The sequence below is a fragment of the Symphalangus syndactylus genome, chromosome 1, assembly GCF_028878055.3.
Source record: "Symphalangus syndactylus isolate Jambi chromosome 1, NHGRI_mSymSyn1-v2.1_pri, whole genome shotgun sequence".
Lineage (NCBI taxonomy): Eukaryota > Metazoa > Chordata > Mammalia > Primates > Hylobatidae > Symphalangus > Symphalangus syndactylus.
The window spans coordinates 38863181-38882697 of record NC_072423.2 but is presented as its reverse complement, the minus strand read 5'-3'; the positions used below and the strand labels follow the sequence as shown (position 1 = coordinate 38882697).

Here is a 19517-nt window from a genome sequence, read left to right as displayed (position 1 = left end):
GCCAAGAGAAAGGAGGTGTTCTACACCTTTGCCTCCAGTTCTCCCACCCTCCCTGCCTCTCCTCAAGTCTGAGATGAGCCCTACCTCCTCTCCTTGCAGGCCATCCTCCAGTGCCCTTATTGTTTCTGCAGAACTATGCCTTCCATCTTCTTCCTTTCACCTGCATTTCTCCCTCCCCCTGGGCAGCTTCTTCCTCAGATCCCAATCCCATAAGTCTTCCTTCTCCTGCAAAGCTGTTTCTTTCTGCCCTGGTTGTGCCCTTCCTTGAGGTGCTGCCCTACCCCTCCTCCCACAAGGGAAAACTACTATAAAGGGGGCAATGCTGGAGGTCCCATCTGAATCATTCAGGGAACTTGTTAAGAATACAGATTCCTTGCTCTCATTTAAGAATTAGAATGTCTTGTGGTGGCTATGGAGATCTGTTTTTGTAACCTGTTCCCAAGGGTCTCAGATGAGAGCAGGTTTGGGGAGCTTCAGCCCTCAGGACTTCCACAAGACCCCTTGTTAGAGAGGAAGGTGATGCTATGGGGAGCTATGGTAGATGGGACAGGAGTGTGGTACCAGGTCTTGGAGGCCCTGAGTGCTGAGTGAAGAGTCAGGATTCAGCAGGGGAATGAGGATGGTAACAGGCAGCCCATGCAGGCTTTTGAGCAGGGGAGACCTTAGATTCTGTGGTCTAGACATAAACAGCTGATGTGGCTTCCCTGTGATCCCTTAGCCAACTCCAGGGCAGCAGTCAGAGGGCCTATGTAAGTAGAGTGGGGTGGGTAGTGCTAGTGTGCAAGAGGCCAGCTGGGCAGCCCTTTCCAGTGAGAAATGCTTGGCCATAGTAGGGAACCAGCCAAAGGCACAGGCCCTGTTTTGGAGCAATCGCCAATCACTGTCCTCTATTCTCTGGAGAATGTCGCCGGTTCTGCCAGTCTGCAGGGCTGCCCCAAATCACTTAGAAATTCCCAGGGGCTGCTTACTCTACTCAGTTATTCACTTGCACAATGCACTTTCCCCAGATGGGATGTGTTAGTTTCCAAGGGCTGCCATAATAAGTAGCAAAAACTGAGTGGCTTAAAACTACAGAAATTTACTCTCTCGCGGTCTAGAGGCCAGCAGCCTGAAATCAAAGTGTTGGCAGGGCCATGCTCCCTCCAAAGCCTCTAGAGATGGACCTTTCCTTACCTCTTCCAGCTTCTGGTAGCCCCAGGTATTCCTCAGCTGTGGCAGTAAAACTCCAGCCTCTGCCTCCATCATCACATGGTCATCTTCCATCTGTTTCTCTATCTGTGTCTGAATCTCCTCTTCTTATCAGGACACCAGTCACATAGGATTAAGGACCCACCCTACTCCAGTATAACCAGACTGCAACTTTAATGACAACTGCAATGATCCTATTTCCAAATCAAGTGACATTCACAGGTATTACGGGTAAAGACTTCAACATATCCTTCGTGGGGGACAAAATTAAACCCATAATAGATGTTTCATGGTTTAACATACATTTAATTTCTGTCTTTACTGATGAGACTTCCATTCTGGGAGAGATGAAGAGCCCAAAGTGTTTACACTACATGAACAGCAGGTTAATATGCCCTGGCCTGACTTTCTGGCTATTTCCACAGCCTCCTCAGGATACAGGTAGAGTAGACTTAGTATAACATGATGGCGTAAAAAGTATCTGCAAACTATTACTACACTAGTGCTTCCAACACTAAAAGCAACCATTTGAATTAAAACATTATAGGAACACTTCTGTCACTAGCCAAGATGGAAGAAGTCCACTACAGCCAATCTCTCCCACTAAATGCAGCTAAGGACACTGGACAAAATACAAAAAGCAACTACTACCTGATAATTCTGGAAACAACATCAGGAGGCTTGAGAAAAGGAGGAACCAAATCTTGATAAATGACTTGTAACAGGAGTGAATACCATTTTTTCCCCTGTCTTATGAACTGGCTTTGATCTGTGGGTGTTTCCAGTGCTGCTGCACTGCAGTGTAGGCGGCAGAACTCTGGAAGAGATGCTACTGTCTTTCTGGTCAGATGATCAGGAAAAGGGCCCCAGAGAGCTGGAGGGCATGGGAGAATTCCCTTTGTTTCTTTTTTTCCTCTCCTGGCCCCTCACCCTAAGGACAGCTGTTGTCTCAGAACCATATTGCATGGTGGTGGCAGCTTGAGTATCTAAAATGCCAAAAGAAAATCCTTCTGGTAAGGAGAACAGGGAGACTATGCTTCTGTCTTCTAAAAAGCATAAAGAAAATCCCATTCCTTTTTCTCTGCTTGCCCCAAGGGCATCTTGTTTCACAGAACTGTGCAGTATCATGGAGCAGATGAAGCTCTGAGACATTCTGTGTCCCTCTAGCCAGAGGGCTGGGAAAAGTGGCCACTTGGAGGAAGGAGGAGGATATGGTGGAAGCTCCACAGCAGAGAGAGCTGAATAAAAGAATGCCACCAATTCTGTGTCTAAACTGATACAAGTCTCGGACTTCACCATAAGCTGCACAGGTACAGAAGAAAACAAAAGCAAGATAACAAAGAATGTCAGAACTGAATATAGGCCAACACCAAGTCCCAGACTAAGCCCCAAGAAGCTCACACATAAGGAAGGCCTAAGGCAGATGTGAGAACCAAACTGACATCAGCACTTCCTCCCACAGAAAGTGAAACAGAACTTATGGAATGAACCTAACTGGTTTGATTGACTGCCAAGACAAGAAAACTCAAGGTTCTCCAGAGGATTTTTAACATGACCCAGAGTCACACCATAAAAACCCAAAACCAGAATTACTTGACATAGGGAAAACAAGGACAATATGATCAATTCTCAAGGGAAAGATAGTTAACACACACCAATGACAAGATACACAAATGTTGGAACTATCAGACAGAAACTTGAAAGCAGCTATTATAATCATGCTCTTGAAAGGATAGAAGGAGAAAAGTTATCAATACAGAAAACTATTTTTAAAAGCCAAATGAAAATCTTACGACTGTGTAACACAATATCTGAAATGAACAACCCACTGTGTGGGTTCAATTGCAAAATAGAGATGAGAGAGGAAGGAATCAGAGAACTTGAAGACAAATGAATAGAAATTATCCAATTTGAAGAACAGAAAGAAAAATGATTGACAAAAAAAAATGAACAAAACCTCAGTAACCTCCAGAACACTATCAAATTGTTGACACTTGTGTTATTAGAGTCCTACAAGAAAAGAAGTAGAACAAGATTGTAGCAGAAAAAGACTGTTTGAAGAAATAATGTTTGAAAACTGCCCAAATTTGATGAAAGACATAAATTTATAGATTCAAATTCAGTGAACCCCCAAACAGGATAAAATCAAAGATAATCACACCAAACATATCATAATCAAACTATGGAAAACCAGAGATAAAGAATAAAAATTCTGAAAACAGCCAGAGAATCATGGTACATTACATGTAGGGGAAGCAGAATTTGAATAAGTACAAATTTCCATTAGAAACTATGGAAGCCAGAAAACAGTGAAACAACATATTTAAAGTACTGAAAGAAAAGAATTGTCAACTCAGAATTCTCACTGAAAGCATCCTTCAGGAATGATGGTGAAATAAATATATTTGCAGACACGGGGAAATCTGTTAAGTGAATTCATTATCAGCAGACTTACTCTAAAAGAAATGCTTAAAAACAAGAAAGTTGTTCAGGCTGAAGGGAAATAATACTAGAGGGAAACACGGAACTTCAGAAATGAAGGAAGAGCAAAAGAAATGGAAAATGTTTGGGTAAATATAATAGATTATTTTATTTCCCTTAGGTTATTTAAAATATGTATGACTATTAAGCACAGAGCGTAACATTGCCTGGTAGGTTTTCAACATATGCACCTGTAGCACATGACAAGTACATGTTAAACGTGGAAAGAGTAAAAATATCTATGTAGTTGTAAGAGTTCTATATTTTATTTGATGTTATAATATGTTCACTCTGTACAGACTGTGAAATGATATCAATATTGTAACCCCCAAGACAACACTAAACAAAAAGAATGCAAAGAGATACAGTCTAAAAGACAATAGATAAACCAAAATGGAATGCCAAAGATATTCAAATCACTTCAAAGGAGGTAGAAAAAGCAGAAGAAAGGAACAAAGAAGCAAAAAAGAGAGAGAACAAATACTAAACTATAGACCTAAAATCAGTCACTTCAATAATTAAATTAAACGTAAATGAATTAAAAGACAGACATCATCAAATTGGATAAAAAATGAAGACACAACTAAATGCTGTCCAAAACAAAGCAATTTAAACAAAAAAATATAAACAGGTTAAAAATAAAAGTATGGGAAAATCTATACTATATGAATACTAATCAAAAGAAAGTTAGAGTGGCTACATTTGAATCACACAAAAAAAGGCTTCAAAATAGTAAAATTTCCAGGGATAAAGAGGAATATTACATAATTACAAAAGGGCCATTGTCAAGAAAATGTATATCCTAAATGTATGTACACCTAACAGCAGAGCTTCAAAATACATGAAGCAAAAACTGACAGAGATTAAAAATAAGCAAATTCAAAAGTACATTTGAAGGCTTTAATATTTCTTTCAGTAATCTACTAGCAAGTAAATAGAAAGTCATCAACAATATGGAAGAACTAAAGAACTCTGTTAACCAACTTGACCTAGTTGATATTAATAGAACAGCTCATTAAAAAAACACAACAGAATATACATTCCTTTCAAGTGTACATGAAACATTCTCCAATATAGATGGTTCCTCGGATAGTAAAATAAATTTTAACAAATGTAAAAGAATTGAAATCCTACAAAGTATGTTCTTTGACTATAGTGGAATTAAACCAGAAATTAGTCATGGGAAAATATCTGGAAAATCCTCAAATATTTAAAATTAAACAACACACTTTAAAGTAACCCATGGGTCAGAGCAGAAGTGTCAAGGAAAATTAGAAATTATTTTAAGCTAGAGGAAATGAAAATACAACATTTTAAAATTTGTGAAGTGCAGCTAGACAGTGCTCAGAGGAAAATGTGTATCATTAAATGTTTAGAAACAAATAGGGGTCTGAAATCAATAGTCTCAGCCAGTGGTTGGCAAACTATAGCCTGTGGGCTCCAACCTATCACCTCTTTTTATAAACAAAGTTTTACTGGAATATAGCTATGCCCATTCACTTACTTATTGTCTATGGCTGCTTTATTTCTAAGAGGCCAGCATTACCCTAATATCAAAACCAGACAAAGACACTACAAGACAAGAAAACTATAGACCAATGCCTACAAAGAACCAAAATTCTAAACAAAATTTGACAAAGTCCAGCAATAAGGCTGAGCACGATGGCTCATGCCTGTAATTCCAGCACTTTGGGAGGTTGAGGCGGATTAAGTGAATCACTTGAGTTCAGGAGTTCAAGACCAGCCTGGCCAACATAGTGAAACCCCAATTCTACTAAAAATACAAAAATTAGCCAGATGTGGTGATGCACATCTGTAATCCCAGCAACTCAGAAGGCTGAGGCAGGAAAATCACTTGAACCCGGGAGGTGGAGGTTGCAGCAAGTGCACTCCAGCCTGGGCTACAGAGCGAGACTCTGTCTCAAAAAATGATAATAATAATGCATTATGAACAAGTAGTATTTATCCCCAGAATTCAAGTCTAAGCCAACATTTGAAAATCAATTAATGTAACTCACCACATTAATAAATGAAAGAAAAAAACACGATCATCTCAATAGGTGTAGGAAAAGCATCTGACAAAAGAAGAAAACTTTCTTAACTTGATAAAGGGCAACTCTACAAGGTGATACTGCTATATACCCATTATATGCTAAAATAAAGAAAACTTGCAATACTAAGTGCTTGCAAAGATGTAGAACTCCTGAAATTCTTAACCATTGCTTATGAGAATGCAAAATGATATATCCCATCTGATAAAGAGTTTGATAGCTTAAAAATAATAAAGTTAGCCATACACTTATCATACAACTCAACAATCAGTTATTTATCCAACAGAAATAGGAACATTGGTTCACAGAAAAACACGTATGTGAATGTTTGTAATGGCTTTGCTCATAATTAATACCCAAACCTAAAAGCAAGCCTTTAAGTAATGAATGGATAAACAAATTGTGAAACATCCATACAATGGGATACTACTCAGCAGTAAAGAGGAATACATTATTAATACAGGAATCAACATGAATAAAGCTCAAATGCACTCTGTCAAGTAAGGGAAGATAGACTCAAAAGGCTGCATATTCTACAATTCCACTCATATGACATTCTGGAGAAAACCAGGCTGTAAAAACAGACTGGAGGTTGCCAGGGCCTGGAGTTGGGAAAGCAGTTGACGCCAAAGGAAAATTTTGGAGATGTGATAGCCATGTTTTGTATCTTTGTTGTGGTTACCTAACTCTAGGCACTTGTAAAACCTCAGAACCATACACCAAGAAGAATGCATTTTACTTTATGTAATGCAAGAATAAGTAAAATTAAAATTAACACATGCAAATAGAACAGTGTCTAACGTTATGAAAACATAAAAAGTTTTTAAGAATTGGACTGCTTTGAAAATCAGTGTTTAAACATAAATGGTTACTTAGAAGAACTATATCATATTTTACATTGCTTATAGCCATTCATTGCTTAGTCCATGACTAGTTAATCATATTATTTGAAAGAAAAGATGGTTCTTGAGAAAAGGAGCATTGTCCAGCTGAGATTTGATGAGGGTAGAGGAGAGGTGAGGCAGTCTGGAATAAGGTGCCTCCTAGGTAGGGCAGACCCTGAAGATTTTCCAAGCTTCTGGGGATCTTGTACTTTACCTGTTATTCTCCTCTAGACCTTGGGTTCTATTTTTGTTCTTTTTATGGGCTTGTCAAAAACTCAAAACTGCACACTTGTTATTGATTCAAACAATATTCTCACAACATAGTATTCATATTCCCATTTCACTGATGGAGAAACTGAAGCCAAAAAGACTAAGGGACATATTCAAGGCCTCAAAGCTAATAAGAACTAACCTTTAGTAAGATTCTAGTCTGCCAATGTCAATGTCTATGAAGTTGTAACAGCTGGGAGCAATCTCAACATTCTGGAAGAGTTTTGTGTTTGTTTGCTTGCTCATGGGTTGATCGTTGAGAGCTCTATAAAAAGAGCTGAGCTTCTGTGTTCGAAGCTTTGGATGGGACAAGCCAGTCAGTTAAACAGTGTATCACCCTCCTCCTTGGTTATTAATAAGCTGGGTATTTCTTGAAAAGGAATTCTAATTCTTACCTACTCCACAGAGATGCCAGAAAGATCAATTAGCTGATGCTCATCTGAGACAGAACGAAAACAAAAATGGAAAATAAAAAGCTCTATAAATGATTCTTTCCTCAGTTATTATCATTGTTATTATCACCATCATCACCATCATCATTATTTCTGCTGAGTTACTGCTTCATCAGACTATTCCTATATCTTCAATCAGGGGAGAAACAGCCTGAATAAAACCTGGAAATTAAGGAATTAGGAGAGACATGCATCTAAGGGTGGGGTGGGAGCTTTCCGTGCTTAAGTATCACATCGCCCCTCAAACTTTCCATTCCTGCCCCGGGTCTATTCAACACTGAGGGAGGCCTAACATGAAAGTGGGATAAAGGTCCCCCTCCCTTCCAGTCCAGCCTTCAATGCTCTCCCTTCCCCCAAATTCCCAGACACCTGCATGGATGCTGTTCTTTCTCCTTCTGCCTTCAAATTCTCACCTTTTCCATCAAGCATGGGTATTTTACACTAATGCACTATCTCCAGAGGCTGCAGCTGAAATGGTCAAAGATTAGGTGAGAGTACCTTCAGCCTTCTGCCCTGTTGGCAACAAGTGTCAGGGGGACACCAAAGGCCTGGCCCAGGGTAGGGGGGGATACTGAAGGGGAGAAGTGACCCAAGGCACACTGATAACAATGAGGCCAGAGGAGTTCTGGGGGAGGTGTCCAAAGTGCCAGGACCATGGTCCAGCAGGCAAAGTGTGCTGGGTGGTGAAGCAGGGGAAGGATATAGGATGGTGGCCCTCAGGGGAAAGCGTTCTACATATAAAGTTTGCCTCATCCCACCTTCTGTCTGGGACAGTGGCGTCCCATGACATTCACAGTCACAGTGTGTAATGGAGCTGCAAGAGAGGGCCTTAGAGAGCATCAAATTCGATCCTGGTGTTAGAGGCTTAAATGGAGCCAAAGCGTTATTGCCCAGGGACACACAGAGCCAGGATTCTGAAGTGTTCCCAAGTCCTTCCTCTTTCAATAAGCCCCTCCTGATCCGACTTCTCCCTCGTCTTCAAACTTGTAATTACTTACTCAGGGGATCTCTTCCCTTCAAGTCTGTAAGCTCCATAAGTGCAGATATTGTGTCTATCTGGTTTAGCATATATCCCTAGTGCCTAGAGTAATGTGTGATTCTGTGGTATATGTGTATGTGAGTGTATACATTGCATGTTTGGATGTGTGTGTGTGCATGGTGTAAACATGGTACATGTAGTATCCACCTTTGGTTCTCTTTCCTTGTCTCCTTTCCTCGAAAGCACTGAGGCTTTTTCTACTTCTTTTTTTTCCCCACTGTCCTCAGTATTTTGTTCAGAGTGAGCATTTGCTCTATGTTTGATGACAATTTGTTGATTCCAAAAGAATTTACAACAAAGCAGTGATAATCATACCTACATTGGTCTAGCTCTATTTAAGTGTCTTTGTATAAGTGAAAATTAATTGCTCATTTTTAGTATTGCACATTTCAAAGCTCTTTTAAATGCACATTAGTTAGTAAATAAATTCAGTTTGTAGGCATTTTTTATCTGTTGCAGGAAAATGGGAAGATGATCCACTTAGTAGAGAGAAGCTTTTTTGTCAGATTCTATTTGAAGAAGTCTGTTACTTTTCCTTCTAATTGGGTAGGGGAGAAAGGCAGAGTTGAAACGGAATTCATGCCCTGTTACCTGCTGGCTGGCCCTCTCAACAACTTTTGCAAACTTTCTGTCTCAATTTCCTCATCTAGAAAAGCAGCATAATAAAACTTCATTCCTAGGGCTGCTTGTGAGAAGCAGGGAGACCATCTGGGCTGTGCCTAGCACACAAAAGGCATTCTGTAAATGTTAGTTTCCCTTCTCTTCCCTTCTCATTTGGGCAAGACTTCCTGGAAGGGCTAAGATTTATAACTCTTCTGAATAATAAGAGAGTATCCAGACATTGACCTTGTACTCATTTCCATGGTTTCCAGAGTCCCTCTCCCCAACTGCTACTCTTGTGAAAGTTAAAACACACACACACAGACACACACACACAGAGCCACCCTCCTCCAGGCTTTCTCTAGCACACTGTCTCACTTCCCCTCTGCCCCATCCATTTCTTCCATTTGAAACTCTTGAGAAGGAATCACCCCATCTTCCTCTATTTATGTTTGTTTTTCCAAAACAGCTCTTGTGAAATGCAAAGTTTTAATAACAGAGAAATGATCATTTGGTGGATTGCAGAGCAGTAAAAGCTAGGTTGGAAGCTGTACACACACCAAAATACTGGGCCTGCTTGATGTTTATAGTAGGGAAATGTGATCTTTACTAAAAACATGCAGGAAATGTGAACCAGGTTTCCTCTTCCCTTACTTCTCCAGCAGAAATTAAACAACTTTTACACCCCATGTAGTCTTCAGTAGAGGATGCTAATGATGTCTCCGATGCCCTCTTCATCTGATCAAACTTTATTGTCTGTGTCAGGCTGCCAATTAAGGCATGGCTCCCCTATTGCACAAACTTCCCGAGCCACCTTAAAGGTTAATTGAATCATGTACATGCGATGCTCCAGTGGACATGGGGCTGTAGATTTCCTCTCAGACAGTGGATCTGTTGGGAGAACAAATTAAAAAATAGTGTGATTGTTATACAGCCAGAGTGAAGGCTCCTAGGGGGTAGAGAAGAAGTAACCAGAGCCCATCTTTCTGTCTCAGCCTTTCTTCTTCTCCGTGTGTTCAGCTTTTTCATGGCATCTCTTTCAAGTTCTCGTGAGCATCTTCCATTTCCGCTCTTCTCCATACAATGCCATTTGCTGAAAAAGAAGTTGTCTAAGGCAGGTCCATTTGGGGCATTAAATCTGACAGGTGGCCAGCCATGGCCTGACCCCCAAAGCAAACCTTTGACCAAAGACTGGCTTCTTCCAGTGCATTTCCTTGAAATGCACATCATACTTCTCAGAGGACTGTCTCTAAGATAATGTGCTCATGTGATTATAGACCTCCCCGAAGCTAGAAGCTATGACCCAGAATAAACCATAGTTTTCAGGATTTGCTGAATGAATAAAAAGAATCATACGATCATGGACTGCTCAAACTGGAAAGGTCTCTAGAGATCCTTTCCCTTGGTCCCCTTACACTGCAGATGAGAAACAGGTCAGAAGGGATGCACGGCACTCCCAAGTGTACAAGAACATGGCAAAAAAGAAACTGTTGTAGAATCTTGGTTTCCTGAATGAGGGAAATCCCACAGATAGGTCTGGAGCTGTCTAAGCCTGTTTGTGAATCTGCTCTGTGCTCACCCCCATCAAGGACATCCATATATAAATCAGCATTGGCCATTGTGATGAAATGCTACAAAGAACTTCATAAATTTATTAAATCAGATCCCTGAGGACCTCCACTTGATAGCATCTTTAGTCCCATTAATGCCCTTAAAAACAATTTGCTTGGGACGACACTGGTGGCAGAGGCAATGGCCGGCAACCCGCTGTAAGCGAGGCACAGAAGACATATGATTGTGAGAAAAAGGTGTCTATGAAACTATGGATGGTACAAGAACTTCACTTGACATTGAAGAGTACTCCGATACTGAGGTACAGAAAAACCAAGTACTAACTCTGGAAGAATGGCAAGACAAGTAGGTGCATGGCAACACTGCTTTTCATCAGGAACAAGGACATCAACTATTAAAGAAGAATTTAGATACTTTTCTTAAAGGCTAGAGTCAACTGAGGGTATTTTTTCCTCTTTGCGGAAAAGTGATTGAGATGAAATGGTTTGCAGACCGGAGACACAGTGTAGTTGGTGTGGAAATCAGTGAACTTGGGATACGAGAATTTTTTACAGAGCAGAATCTTTCCCACTCAGAAGAACCAATCACCAAAATTCCTGGAACTAAAGTAATTAAGAGTTCTTTGGGGAACATTTCATTGTACTGTTGCAGTATTTTTTATCTCCCCAGGACAAATATTGGCAAATTTGACATGATTTAGGATAGAGGAGCATTAGTTGCCATTAATCCAGGTGATCGCAAATGCTATGCAGATATAATGTTATCCCTTCTGGGAAAGAAGTTTCAATATCTCTTGTGTGTTCTTTCTTATGATCCAACTAAACATCCAGGTCCACCATTTTACGTTCCACATGCTGAAATTGAAAGGTTGTTTGGTAAAATATGCAATATACATTGTCTTGAGAAGGTTGATGCTTTTGAAGAATGACTTAAAAGTTGGGGAATTGACTATCTTTTTGAAAAGTTATATCTACTTACAGAAAAGTAAATGAGACATAGGAAAAAAAAATCACATTGACGTGTTTTTGAGGAATTGAAAAATATGCTAAAGCCTGAAAATGTAATGGATGAATTTTTTAAATTGTTTATAGCTCATATGATAGATCTATACTAAAAATGGCTTTTTAGTAAAGCCGTTTACTTTTTCTAAAAAACTTTTAGGAGAAAAAGATGTAACTAAACTTTTCAAGTAGCTCCTTTGGAGAGGAGATTATGACGTGAAAGATTATGCCTGTGTGTCTTACAGATTGCAAGATATTTTACCAATCAGCATGTGTTACCTGTACAATTAAAAAATATTTTAAAATGCAATGCATATTAAATATAAGACACACAGAAAAACTGGCATTTATTTTATTTTATTTTTTTGAGATGGAGTTTCGTTCTTGTTGCCCAACCTGGAGTGCAATGGCGCAATCTCAGCTCACTGCAACCTCTGCCTCCCAGGTTCGAGTGATTCTCCTGCCTCAGCCTCCCAAGTAGCTGGGATTACAGGTGTGTGCCACCATGCCCAGCTAATTTTTTGTATTTTTAGTAGAGACAGGGTTTCACCATGTTGGTCAGGCTGGTCTCGAACTCCAGACCTCAGGTGATCTATCCACCTCGGCCTCCCAAAGTGCTGGGATTACAGGTGTGAACCACTGTGCCTGGCCTGACATTCTTTATGAAATTTAGAATTGTTGAAGAAATATAACACTTCAGTATGGTTCAAGGTGGTCCTAAAAGTTATATAAAAGATTAGTTTTTACTATAAGCCCTTGTCTTTTACTCAGATCATAGCATCCCTTTTCACATGGTTTCTCCATATATATAACAGAATCAAGAAACAAATTTTAATTAAACAATCTGTAACAGAATCAAGAAATAAATTTTAATTAAACAACCTATATGGAACAAACATTCCCAAATTCTAAGAATAAATTTTTCTTTAAGTTTAAAAAAAAAACAATTTGCTTTTCTGATTTTGTTTAGATTACGGCTTTCCAAATTATTCCAAGTGGATGAAGTATACTGGTTAACAGAACTTACTTTTTCTAAGTCAGATAAGCCTTAAGTTGTGACTTTCTTTAATAAGACAGCTCACAATAGACTTCTAGATCGTGTGCTTTGAAGATTGTGACAGGGAATCCCAGTGTTGAGGGCCATATTACAGGCTGAGAGTCAGAGACTCATAGGATCTCAGGGATGAACGGTCCTTAAAGACACCTTCCCCAACTAACACCCTGCACAGTTCCTGGGCCTTAATAAATAACTGGTGAATGCATGCAAACAAAAACAGGTGGATGGATGGATCGACAGACCGATGAAGAGATAGATGAAGAGATGGCTGAGTTTCCTCAACTTCCACCCTCCAGGTATCAAAATGGGATCTTTTACCCTTGAAGGCAATGAGATTAGTATCTTGTGAGTTAGCCTGGACTAGTTCAGTCAGCTGTAACTGTTAGGAAGTTCTTCCTTACATTAAGCCTAAGTCTGCCAGTGGCTTATAATGTCTGAGGTCCCAGTTTTGTTTTGAGAGACAATGCAGAATGAATGTTTATCTCACTCCCACATGATAGTCCTTTAGTTATTTAAAAACAGTTGCCAAATAGACTTAAATTTTCTCTTTTACTTCAACCATTCATCTAATTGCATATCTACCTTATGAGATTATTTCAAGTATTAAGTTAGATGTCTATTCAATGCCTGGCATATAGTAAGCAGTCAGTAAATAGTAGATATTATTGTTATAAAGCCTTTGATTCCAAACTCCCCTAATATTATATTTTAAAATGTTCTGTCTCCAAGAGATTTTGCATGAGACTTTTTAAAAATAAAATAAGCCAGCCTGAGCTAAATGGGAGCATACAGACCACAACTGGGGACAAAAAACATGTGTCAAGTGCTGGGAGCTTACTCATTTGGATCAGAACAGGATTACCCAAAGGGAAGAAAGAAAAGGACCCACAAAATCAGCATTTGCAACAGTATCTTGGGCAAGGCATAGCTATGAGCAGCAAGTTTTAATAACCTTGCATAATAAACTTTGGAGCCCTTTAGGAAGTCCATTCCAGATGGGAAGCTCAATCGCAATGACCTTGATGGTATTCTGGTCCCAGACACGTCTCTGGACATGCTCTTGTTTGTATCGTGTACACACAATGCCCCCTTGCAAAAAGACCCAACCAGACCAGAATACAAAACTTCCTATGTGGCCCAACCATTTCCTGTGGCAGAAATCACTAGCTATTCACCCAAATCCCCTTCCCTGTCTTCTTTTTAGGCACATGGCTGATTACATTTCCCAGTCTTTGTAATTAGGTATGGCCATATGGAAGTTGTATCTGATGAAATGTGAGAGGATACTGATGTATTCCACTTGTAGATTTTTAAGATAAAAGATATGCTTCCTCTCCAACATGCCTTCTGTCCTCTGATACCAGTTGGTACAGATTATAACCCAAGGTCAAGGGTTTCATAGACTCTCAAGAGGGAAGGAAGCTGAATACTTGAGTCACTATGTAGAAAAGAGCTGCCCAGTGGTCAGTAAATCAAAATTGCACTGTTACTTAAGCAAAGATAAACTTCCGTTGTGCTTGACATTTTGAAGTAGGTTCAAAAATCTAAAATATGTGGCACTGGCTTAGGAGTCTGGTGATGAGCAGCAGAGAAAGACACTGGAGGCAGGAAAGAAGGAGATCCATGACAAGCAGTTGCAAAATCTATGATAGACCTGTCACATTCCCTAACATGGAAGCCAACGAAGCACTTACAGAACGTCCAGCTGTAAGGAAAGAATCTGAACAAGAGCCAGAAAGATGGGTTTCATATATATAAGTAGTAAGAGATATGAGCTCTGGCATTCAAGAGTAGGAATGAAAGGGAAGAGAACATGCCCAGAAGTTAGAGAGTTTACCTCATTCGAAAAGTAAATTGCTCCTGAGCCAGAACCAGCAGGAGATGAGGCTTCTGCCATCCTGTCCCAGCCTATTGTTTGAGATGTCCTCCGTGTAGCCTCCACCAACTTGCAAAAAAGAGGCATGAACCCAGATCTGAGAACTATGTCCAGCATAGAAGTTCGGTTGTGATTCTAAGCATGGGAAGTTGACTGGAAGTAAACAGGCCAGAAATTGTTGAGAGAATTATGCAGTTAGAAAGGCCACTGACTGTATGAATCCTAAAATGACTCCAGGTCTCTACACTTGCATGAGCAGAAAAAAAAAAAAGCTATGAAAGTTGGACAGCACCCAAAGGATGCACGCACCGCCATGCCCATGGCAAAGGGGGTGTGGAGGATAATGAATACAGAGGAGCATCTTAGAAAGTAAAGTCAGGGGCCATGGAGGTCAATGGACAAAGGGCTCTTCCCTTGGAGAAAAATCAAGGTCTAATCAGGGAAATTCCTTCAGGACAGGGGCAGGGGCTCTTGTCCAGGCCAGCTGAGCAGGATTCCATCATTGCCAGAGACCCAGGACTGCCATGTTCTGCCAATTCTCTTCGCCCCTCATAGAAGTCACTATTCTGCTGGCCTTGTCCCGCTCATCTCTGTACACTGCAAGTGTGTGTGAAGGTGGCTCTCCAGGTGATTTGTTATCAGCCCCAACATAATCATATCCAGACATGTGGCAAGGACTGTCCATTACCCAAAAGTGCTGGCCTTGGGTCGATTCAGTAACTAGAGGGGACTTTGGGTTATCTCTCCAGGAGAAGGGGAGGGGCTTATATGCAGGACGAGGAATGCTAGAGGATAATCGGTGACCACAGGAGCAGGCAGATACTCCAGCTTGGCCTTCCCTGGCTAATACATGGTCACTCTACTTTGAAACTGCATGCATTTGCAAATCTTCCTGGGCAAAGATATAAAACTCCCCATGTGGTCTGACCAGAGTCCTGAACTTGCAATTTCCACTATTATGGGAGCTCAGTGAAACTGAAGATGCTCACAAGCTTCCCTTCTTCTAGTTAGAGGTGACTTCTTCCAGCCATGGAAATGACAAAACTACTCCCCCAATTACTTCCATGTCCCACCCTAAGTACCTGGGACACAGACATGTACAGATCAGAAACCTCCTGGATCCCTCAGCCTGCATGGTCCCTCCCTCCTTTGCCAGAACTTACTGTCGGGGCCACTCTTTTAGTACCTGTTATATGCTCTGCCTCACATTCTTGTTTTTATTTCTTAATAATAAAATTTGTGAGTAAATTCCATGAAAAAGAACAGTTTCTTACACGTATCCTCCACCGAACTGCCCAATCATAAATAATCAAGAAATGTCTGTTTATTAACTGGGTGGCCAATTTACATAGTAAGTAAATATTAATTCCTTTTATTTTGTAAACATTTCTTGAGCATTTGTGATGTGCCAGGCACTGGGGTAAGAGCCCTCTTTGCCACCAAGCCACTCATGCTCTCGTGGGGAAAATAGACACATAAAGAAGCACTAGGTCAAAGACAAGTTGAGACAGAGACAAGCATGGGACACTGTGGTGTCATGGGGAGGGGTGCCTGGCCTGGGCCTGGGGGCGTTGGAATTGAAAGCTTCTTGGAGGCAGGAGGACAACAATGATTCGAACCCAAGCCCCCTCTTGTATCCAATTGTCTTTTCAATGGGAACTCAAATTCTAAAAGAGATAATCCTTATTACCTGCCTAATTTATTTTTTAAAAGTGGAGATGTATATAACCTGGGTGAGCTGAGCTGCAGGGCAGGCTGGGTCCCTAGCAATTGGCATGGGCTTTATCAGAGTGGCACTACAGTTTGGGGGTGTTGTCACACCCTTCTAACAGCTGATTCCATTTCTGTTACAACTGGCCCAAGTGTCTCAGGGCTGGTTGGGGAAGTGTCTGAGTGTTTATCACAGGGGCTGTGGTTGGCAGAAGCCTTCAGAGTAACACGGTGACTAAGAACACACCCTTCAATGTCGGGCTCTATAAAACTTACTGCTTATGTGACTTAAACTTAACTGCTCTATGCTCAGTTTCTTCACCTTTAAAATAAGGATGACAGCTGTGTGGGGAAAGACCAAATGAGATAATTTGAAGCTTTCTGTGTCTGGCTTCTTTCACTCAGCAAATACTTTTGAGACATATCCATGTTGTTGCATGTATAAGTCATTCATTCCTTTTTACTGCTGAGTAGTATTCCAGTATATGAATATATCAAAAATTATTTATTTTCTTACCTGTTGATTGACATTGGGTTATTTCCTGTTTGAAGCTATTATCAGTAAAGCTACTATAAATACATACAGGCATTTGTGTGGACATGCTTTTTTTTATTTTCTTTTTCTGTCATATGGCAAGTGTATACTTAATTAAATAAGAAACTGTCAAAGTGTTTTCCAAAGAGCCTGGCCCATTCTGCATTCCAATCAGTAATGTATGAGTGATTCGGTAGCTGCACATCCTCATTAATACTTGGTATAATTTAGCCATTCTAGTGTGTTTCTAGTGGATCTTGTTATGGTTTTAATTTGCATTTCTTTTTCGTTTCTTTTTCTTTCTTTCTTTTTTTTTTTTTTTTTGAGATGGAGTCTCACTCCGTCACCCAGGCTAGAGTGCAATGGCACAATCTCGGCTCACCACAACCTCCACCTCCCGGGTTCAAGCGACTCTCCTGCCTTAGCCTCCCAAGTAGCTAGGACTACAGGCACGCGCCACCATGCCCAACTAATTTTTGTATTTTTAGTAGAGACAGGGTTTCACTATGTTGGCCAGGCTGGTCTCCAACTCCTGACCTCATGACCCGCCTGCCTCAGCCTCCCAAAGTGCTGGGATTACAGGCATGAGCCATTGCACCCAATTTCTAAGCAACTTTTGACTCTTTTAGAAAAATTACATCCACCTTAAACGATTAAAAAAAATATGAAGGTATTTCAGGGCTTATGCCAAGATTGTGATGGAAATTCCCAAAGAAGATTCTAGTTATGCTCAGCAAAGTCCACATAGTGAAAACCCACAGACAGCCTTCCAACAAGCTACTCTGAAGGACTTTGTTGTCTCTCCTGAAGAGACAACATTCATTTCAGCATGGTGTTTTGAACTAATTGTTTTTAAAACTCAATCCTTTTACCTCATAGCAGACTCTTTGGCAATAGAAAATGGTAATTAATAGAGTCTGGGGTCAGTTTGCCTTGGTTCATAGCACTTACTAATTCTTCAACCTCAGTTTCCTTGTCTATGCATATTAAACGAGTTACTATACATGAAGGACTCAGAAAATACCTAGCACATACTAAGTACTCAACACAAGTTTTCATCATATTTCTTCAGCAACTTTTTTGCTCTTTGTCATTAACACTTTTTGTCCCATTATACTCTTAACAATTCTGAACTCCTCAGCTTATTCTGGTTCTAGAGCTTAGTGAAATTTGAGCAAGAATCCTGTAGTTATTCAATCCACTGGATTAGGTACTCCAAGCTTATAGCATGGAGGAATGTGTAAACCTTTCACTGCATAGATAGGGTATGAAATATATTTGGAAAGAGAGGAAGGGCTGTTGCTTACTGTTTCCAAGGACTTGAAAACCAAAAAAGGGATTAACATTAATTACATGGAGTATTTTCAATGTGTATTATTTATCTTCCAATCAGGACACTTTTGGGATTGGAAGATATAAACCAAGACTGTCCCAGATAAACCAGAATGCATAGTCTCCCTAAAAATGTTTCAGGCATTGTACTTGTGCCATGGCTTAGATGTTTGTCCCCTCCAAACTTCTTGTTGAAATTTGATCCCAATGTTAGAGGTGGGGGCCTAATGGGAAGTGTTTGGGTCATGGGGGGCAGATCCCTCATGAATAGATTAACACCCTCCCTCAGGGTGAGTTCTCACTCTATTAGTTCCCACAAGAGCTGGTTGTGAAAAAGATCTGGCACCTCCCCTGTCTTGCTTCTTCTCTCACTATGTGATCTCTGCATTTGCCATCTCCATGAGTAGAAGGTAAAGGGGAAATGGGAGATGGCAGGTGCACTCATGGTGGAAGGCGAAGGGGAGATGCAGGTACACTCATGGTAGAAGGTGGAGGGGAGATGCCAGGTGCACTCATGGTGGAAGGTGAAGGGGAGATGACATGTGCAATCATGGTAGAGGGTGAAGGGGAGATGACATGTGTACTCATGGTGGAAGGTGAAGGGGAGATGCAGGTGCACTCATGGTGGAAGGTGAAGGGGAGATGGCAGGTGCGTTCATGGTGGAAGGTGAAGGGAAGGTGGTTGGTGCATTCATGGTGGAAGGTGAAGGGAAGTTGCAGGTGCATTCATGGTGGAAGGTGAAGAGGAGATGCAGGTACACTCATGGTGGAAGGTGAAGGGGAGATGCAGGTACACTCATGGTGGAGGGTGAAGGGAAGATGCCAGGTGCACTCATGGTGGAAGGTGAAGGGGAGATGCCAGGTGCACTCATGATGGAAGGCAAAGGGGAGATGCAGGTACACTTATGGTGGAAGGTGAAGGGGAGATGGCAGGTGCACTCAAGGTGGAAGGTGAAGGGGAGATGGCAGGTGCACTCACGGTGGAAGGTGAAGGGGAGATGCAGGTGCACTCACGGTGGAGGGTGAAGGGAAGATGACAGGTGCACTCATGGTGGAAGGTGAAGGGGAGATGCAGGTACGCTCATGGTGGAAGGTGAAGGGGAGATGCCAGGTGCACTCATGGTGGAAGGCGAAGGGGAGATTCATGTGCATTCATGGTGGAAGGTGAAGGGGAGATGCAGGTGTATTCATGGTGGAGGGTGAAGGGGAGATGCAGGTGCACTCATGGTGGAAGGCAAAGGGAAGATGGCATGTACAGCCTGAGGCTTCCATCAGACACAGATGCCTAGTCTTGAACTTTTCAGCCATCAGAATCATAAGCCAAATAAAATTTTTTTCTTTTTAAATACTCAGCCTTGGATATTCCTTTATAGCAACACAAACAGACTAAGGCAGCTAGGAACTTAAAATATTTTATTTAATTACTGAACTGACCATGTTCATGTAAGAGTAAATATCATTATTCTTAT

General features: G+C 40.9%; 1 pseudogene; it reads left to right on the top strand.

The window, feature by feature from the left end:
• The first annotated feature begins 10651 nt into the window (after nucleotides 1–10651).
• LOC129489577 (thiopurine S-methyltransferase-like) lies at nucleotides 10652–11525 on the top strand (annotated as a pseudogene).
• The last annotated feature ends 7992 nt before the right edge of the window (nucleotides 11526–19517 follow it).